This window comes from Haplochromis burtoni, unplaced genomic scaffold (assembly GCF_018398535.1).
Source record: "Haplochromis burtoni strain Fernald_Lab_line unplaced genomic scaffold, NCSU_Asbu1 Contig_256, whole genome shotgun sequence".
Lineage (NCBI taxonomy): Eukaryota > Metazoa > Chordata > Actinopteri > Cichliformes > Cichlidae > Haplochromis > Haplochromis burtoni.
In genome coordinates, this window is record NW_024582617.1 from 306,410 (window position 1) to 313,739 (window position 7,330).

The following is a 7,330-nucleotide window of genomic DNA, read 5'->3' on the forward strand; positions in this document are numbered from 1 at the left end:
CAGTTCTGGCAAAGCTCCAAAAACACTGGATGCCCTCATGTCCCAGAATGCATCTCTTTGGTGTCTTCATCACACTTTATCTGCATCCTTGTTCTTTCACCTCCAGGTTTTCTGTCACAAGTTTGTCATTTCAAACCAAACTGGACAGTTTTATAATGAGACAACACCTCAATAGGAAACTTCACAACAGCGTATCAGAGCCCAGATTCTTGGGATGAATGCTGACCTAACAATTTAGTACGGGAGAAGACGTTTCAGAACTGTTTGTGTCAGTGTAACAAAATCCAGGTTTCTCCGTATACTCATACTCCAATGACCAAGAAAAAGGAAGATATTTCTTTTGTTTTAAAGCCCAAAATGCAAAATTCATTTCTACAAAACAAACTACAGTCTTTGTTCTTGGATTGAAAACAACGTTAACAATGAGTAAAATGAGGAAACCTCATCAGACGAGATCTTCTTCCAGGTTAGACAGAGATTTAACGGTGCTGAATGAGTTAATAGAGTTTATCCCTTAAACCTATTCCACAGTAAAGTGGACAGATACAGTGAGGCTAATAAGTCTGTGTTTTCAGCAATGACTGTGTGGATACTTGATGCTTGATGCAGTCTGAAGAGTGTCCTGCACCGCAGACTGTTTTCATTTAGAAATGAAGCAAAGACCTGCATCAAACATGTTTTGATGGCAAAACAAGTCCAAAAATCGATTGTAGGTAAGGAAATTGCTCACATTTGTGTTGATACTCAGCAATAAAACACCTGAGCTGCCCCCCTGCTGGTCCCATGCCGTGTACTTGAGGGTTGACCACGGTTCACTTCACTTGTTTCCCATTCAAACACAATCAACTGCTTAGACTTCCAAAATATGTGAAAATGTTTGTGCTCCTCTCTTCCCTGTGTTTTTCCCTCTTCTCCTTTCACTGTTCTTGGCTGTCAGGCTATATTAGTGTCCGATAGAAATAAGTCATTTAGAAGAGGCTCTGTCAGCCAGCCCCTCAGCCCCACTAAAAGCTCCAGGATTAGGTCCCGGAGGCCTTTGTCTCCACAGCCCGCAGGATTAGGGGAGATTTACTGCGAGGAGAGAAAAAAAGTAGTTATTTCATGGCACTTTCATGATGAAACCTGGCCAAAGCTGTGTTGGCTGGGGGGATTAGAGGCACACAAAGAGTGTGCTTGTGTGTGACCCTCCCCATCCCAGAGCAGCCACCACCGACTCACTCACGAGCCCCCCTCGCTTGCCCACCCACCCCCACTCCGGTTCATTTCCCCCTTCTGCGGGCCGGCAGGGCTCGTCCGGGTTCACCACCTACCCATCGACACAAGCGAGGCGCTTCATTTAGCGTCTTTAAACTCTCAACACCCAGTGACCTTTAACCGACGCTGTTGCCGTATTTCATTGGTGTTTATGTGAATGCTGTCCGAGAGAGGGTACCGTCCCATCACCGAGGTAAAAACTGCTTTTGCCTCGAGGACCGGAGTGCAGAGGTAAATGAGAAGTTAGTGGATTTCAGCCCCTCCTGTAGTGTTTAAGACCACTTAGGAGGAGTTATCCTGCTCTTAGAGGATCCACTTACACATGCGTGGATTACGGCGAATAGAAGACAAAAGGCCGAGTCACAGCACTGACAACAGCCTCACCGCCGAGCAGGTGTTATGCAGGTTTAATAACTGTTGTCACATAGCAGAGGGAATTACAGGGACCCTGCTGCTCTGCTCCCAATAAGAAAATGATGGTGTGAACGGTTTACAGTTTCCATCCTGCTCGGTGTCACCAAACATGACATTAGTGCTCGTACATACTTCACACGCTGCTTCAAACACACAGCAGGCTGTGTGTGTTAGTCAGGGGATAAGTCAATTCAGACAAAGCTAATGAGTCAGCCTTTACTAGGAGGTGTTAATGGTAGCGGTTAATATTCGCTTTAGAAATCATTAACAGGAACAACTTTTTGGGTGTGGAGAAAATGACATAATCCATGGTTTAAAGCCAAGAATGTTCAAAGTGAAAAACTTTTGAATATAACTTATTAACCCAGCCAGTGCTCCCCTTAAAGTTCAAAATGTGTTTCCTTCACCAGTGTGAGTGCAGTCTCATCAGGACTGGTCCTCCAAACCAGCTGTGAGGTCCCAAATCCTGTTTTTAACTTATGCATCTTAGTTGAGTTTAGGGGGGAAACCTATGAGCCTCCCACCGACAAACTGTCAAATATTTTGCAGAAAAAACAAAACTAGAGTAAATGATCTCGGCTTTTGATCGATTTCAGGCGTGCGCTCGCCTCCTGTTTGTTTTGGTTTTGGAGCCGTGCTTTTCTTCTTCTTCTTTTTATTTGGTCAGTAAGATGTTAACGCCTCCTGTTTAACAGATGTTTTATATAGTGGCCCAGTCTTTCTTTAATTACTTATCAATAGTGCTAATTTGTATTGACAAGGGCCTGTCAGGACGGGACCTTTGTAGTTGTCAGTTATCTTAAAGGACGGCCCCCTCGGACACCGAATGGATCGATTGGCGCGCAAAATACAATTGGGAGGCCTTTTGAGGGGGGGGGGCAAGAGTCCGGGAGCATGTGTGCAGAAGAAGGGAGAGCAGAGGATCTAAAGACTTCTGTGCAACACTCAGGGGAATCGATAGGGCCCGCTGGCCTTTGACCTGAGGGGGGACTGGGAGAGCGGCGGCGGCGGGTCGGTCGGTCCTCTTAAGTCCCTGTGAGTGCCAGGATCACGCTGAGGCCTGACACTGACTATGACACTCGGGGCTTAGAGTGACATTGACCTGGCTGCAAACACACACGAAAAGCTCAAATATACACACTGCGGCTCAGAAAAGGCAGTGAGGAGATGAGTTATGACAGCTACAAGCAAACTTTCACACACACTAAGAAATCCAGGAGGCCTGAATAACTTCTGCTTTACAACAATTAAAGTGCAATTCGAGTCCCGTTATCTTACTGTGATGTCCTCTGCAGCCCCTGGGAGCATGGTAATAAGCAGCCACACCGGCTGATCAATAAGGGGCTCAGTAAAGATCAGTCTCCTAATTGGAGCTATAGATTAAAGACAGGCAGGGAGGGACGGGCAGCTGTGTGTGTCCCCGGGGTCAAGGGCACCCGCAGCATGCTACACAGGGGAGCAGGGGTGAAGTCAGACCAACAGAGGGGAAACTCAGTGGGTCTTAAACCCAGTGACAATAAAATCTGTGTAAATAGTGATTTTGCTGCACTTTTAAAGGAGTTTGAAGCCTGTATGGACCAATGAGGAGCGAATACTTTACACAGGCAACCGCTGTTAAAGAAGTCCAGAGAGTGAGTGCTATGACCTGATGGAGGAACAGGGGGAGCAGCGTGCTTGTGTAGACCATTTATGAAGTTTTAATGTAGTCTAGGACAGGGATGTCAAACAGAAGGCTTGTGGTCCCGAAGTGGCCCAGTAAAGACTCCAATCCGGCCTCCTCGAAGGCTTTGAGAAATACGAAGGAAGGCATAGATTTGGAATTTTTAACTGTATTTTTTTATAGGTTTTACAGCTGCTGTTGCAATAAATATGATACCAAAGTAGTTAAGTGTAAAAGCCAGGTATTTGAACTATTTACAATTGAACCTTTTTTGGTGGTTCCACAGTAAAAGCAAAAAATTAAATAATTGAAAAATCAGCATATAATAATAATAATGGATTGGATTTATATAGCGCTTTTCTAAGCACCCAAAGCGCTTTACAATGCCACTATTCATTCACTCTCACATTCACACACTGGTGGAGGCAGCTACATATTAATAAAAACCTTGTGTTTTATAAATACAAGGCAGCCTCAGCAATGAAAAACCCAGATGTGCTGTTGAAATTGAACTTTTGTTCTTGTATTAAGACATCTCAGGATTCGATGCTTAGTTAAAGGTCTTGCACTGGTCTGGTCCATGATGTGAAAAGATTTTGACATCCCTGCTCCAAAGTCTCCATTTGTGCGCATGTTTCGAGTGCTTCCCTTTTCCTCTTTTTCCCCGAGGTCAGTCTTTTCCATTTAACCATCCACCCTCCTTTTTCCTCTGTGTTGCCAGTATGTTTGGGATCTTTCTCACTAATATTTTTGAAGTCTTGATTTGTGCATCTAACCAAACGAGACGTCCGAGTGTCAGTTTTTGTACATCGATGATGAAAATGATCGCTATTTACAGCCTACGAGCACTTGGCTCCAGGTTGCACCATGGAAGCAAAGGTCCACGAGAAAAGCTGTAGCAGCTCAATCATTTATTGTTAACGACTTATCGATTACAGACTCGATAAACTCCAACGTCAGTTTTAAGTCCATGCACGATGTGGGCAGTAAAGTGTTCCTTTGCTCCTCTCAGAGATAATGCAGCCCTCCGTCTCTCAGCATGTGGTCACTTTTGGGGTCCCGGCCTGCAGCTTCCCCCTCCTCCCACCACCACCAGTCAAAGGTGATCACGGGGGACAGAGAAAGAGAGGCACTGATCGAATTTGATAATGAAGACGACCCCTCTAAGCTGCTTTGCTCCACATGTTCGAAATCTCTGGAACACTCAATAAACACTAGGAAGGCCCCTCCCTGTCACTGGAACATTGTGTAGGTATTGATCCCTGCTAACTGGCTCTTTTAATACCTGGGGTCCGTGGCCCGGCCTGGGGAAATGCATACTGACATGTGACGGGAGGAGCTTAATAGGCAAACACACTGAAGAAAGGATGGGCCTCACAGTTTAGCATTTCTCTCTTATCTTTTTTTTTTTTTTTACGATTTACACATCTGCTGGAGAGAGGAGAGTTTAAACTGGCTGCACCTGCTGTTTTAAAGGGACATATAGCCTGCAAGAGGCCCGGGCCTGTCCCGAGAAAAAGCTGTCACACTGTCACAAAGCATTTGTGCAGCTGCGGTGGAAGAAGTCCTCTGATCTGAACAACGGCAGAGACCCACGACAAGTTAAAAGTCCCAAGCGGCAAGAATTCAGCAAGAATCTGCAAAATCTAAAGTTCGAGCACTTGCCGTGCAAACAAACAGCACCTGTGTGACGGATCCAAGTGGAAGTGGCTCCTCGCTGTTTGAACTCATTTTAACTACTTTGCTGCAAACTTTAAGCAGGAAACTTTCCTCGTTCCTGGGGCAATCGTGGCTCAAGAGTTGGGAGTTCGCCTTGTAATCGGAAGGTTGCCGGTTCGAGCCCCGGCTCGGACAGGCTCGGTCGTTGTGTCCTTGGGCAAGACACTTGACCTGTTGCCTACTGGTGGTGGTCAGAGGGCCCGGTGGCGCCAGTGTCCGTCAGTGCGCCCCAGGGTGGCTGTAGCTGCCATCACCAGTGTGTGGATGACTGGTTGTGTAACGTGCTTTGGGTCCTTAGGGACGAGTAAAGCGCTATAAATGTACAGACCATTGTTTTTAAGTTCTTTTCAGCAGCTCGAGAGCTCATAGAAATGATTTCTTTCTTCCCTGACTGTCGAAATGTCGAGCTCAGTTTGTTAAATCAAGCTTAAAATGAGACATTGCTCGAGAAAACGCACAATAATGAAAACATCCTGTATCACACTTTAAAGTCCCCTTTATGGAAAAAATACAGGATTGAGAATATTATGTGTTGGAAGTTTAAGCTTTGCTGCACTGAAAGGTGTGTGTGTTCAGTTTAACACTAAATAGTGATGTCACAAGTGGTTCAACCGGATACTTAAACCAGTGCGACACGTGAGGCCTGAGAATAGATCTTCTGTGATGTAGGAGCCACCTCTGGTTGGACTAAAGGGGAGAGGAACCTCGCAATCAAACTTCTTTAGGCCAAAAATCATGTCGAGGTCTGACTGTTGTTCAGAGAACAGCACTTCTAGTTCACAGAGGGGTTCTTCTAAATAACAGCCTTAAAAGAAATAAGAGGAATCACAGGTGTCACACTGAATTCAACAGCAACAGGAGAAGTTTCACAAGTCTCATCTTCACATGAACTGACTCCTAAAAGTAAGTAAGCTTAAGTAACTTTTATATTTTTAGGACACCCCAATGCTGGGTCCGCCTCCTGAAACACTCAGCTGCTGGAAACGCGATGTTGACGTGACTCGATGACATCATTTCTGCCCAGACGTCAGCTGCACAGAGTTCCCGCCAGCGTCCCGCTCTACCACGTTCCCTGGGTGTTGGCCGGTTCCCGACTGAGAATTTCACTGGATTCATTTTGCTTGGTGACGTGGGTGTGTTACGATGACAGGAGCATTAGGAAAGGACAGCACAGGATTCATGACGGGCAGGTGTACGGGTGTGTATGGAGCCAGAAATCAGAGCAACATTTAGTTTAAACTAATAGATTTTAATAGAAAAAGATAAACCACCAAAAAAACAAACAAAAAAATGAATACAAAAGGAAAACTGCTTATTTACAGCACTGGTAGTTTTTCAGTCATTTCCAACATAAACAGCACAGGTTCGCTGATGCTCACTAAACGGAGATTTGTTTGCCGTTAACAACCAAGGCTTAGTTCAACAACTGAACATAATTGAGTCAATTTACGGAGGAAAAACAAAGTCACACCTGCTGGCACGACTATTCCTGTGGTTCTACTTCACGCAGAGACAGCGGTGGATCGTCACTGTTGTGCCTGGACACTAAAACACAGAGAATCCTTCAGCTACACCAAACCAAACAGGCTGACTTTGTTTTGTTTTCTGCCCTCCGACACGATCAAGTATTTCTCAGGTTTGAGAGGCAACCGACAAAATGATCTCTGTTAGAAACGCCGTATAAACAGAGCGCCAGCGACAGGAAACTAGGTGCCACGCAAAGAAGCGCATTTACACGGCTGAAAGCACCTAAATGTAACTAAGAACAAGTAACACATCGTTCGTTACGACACACATGAGGTACTCAGACTTGGGCCCTAAACAACAAGAGCATTTCTATAGTGCAATTTAGGCCGAAGGTACAGCCTGCCATGAATATCATAATAATTCCTAACGTTCAGTGGACAATGACCCGACTTTCTAACTAGTTCTCCCGTGGAGCGGTTTTAATTATGAGTAGGTTTGAGGCCTTAAACAGAAATATGTGTTAACTTACATTATTTAGAACTGAAGAAAAATCCGCGAGTGAAAACATAGTTAATCGAGGCTCCTATTGCTTTGAGGGGGGCTGACAGCTCGCATCTCAAACACAGTAGACAGCATCATCACGAGCTCCTCTCATCATCATCACGAGCTCCTCTCATCATCATCACGAGCTCCTCTCATCATCATCACGAGCTCCTCTCATCATCATCACGAGCTCCTCTCAGCATCATCACGAGCTCCTCTCATCATCATCACGAGCTCCTCTCAGCATCATCACGAGCTCCTCTCAGCATCATC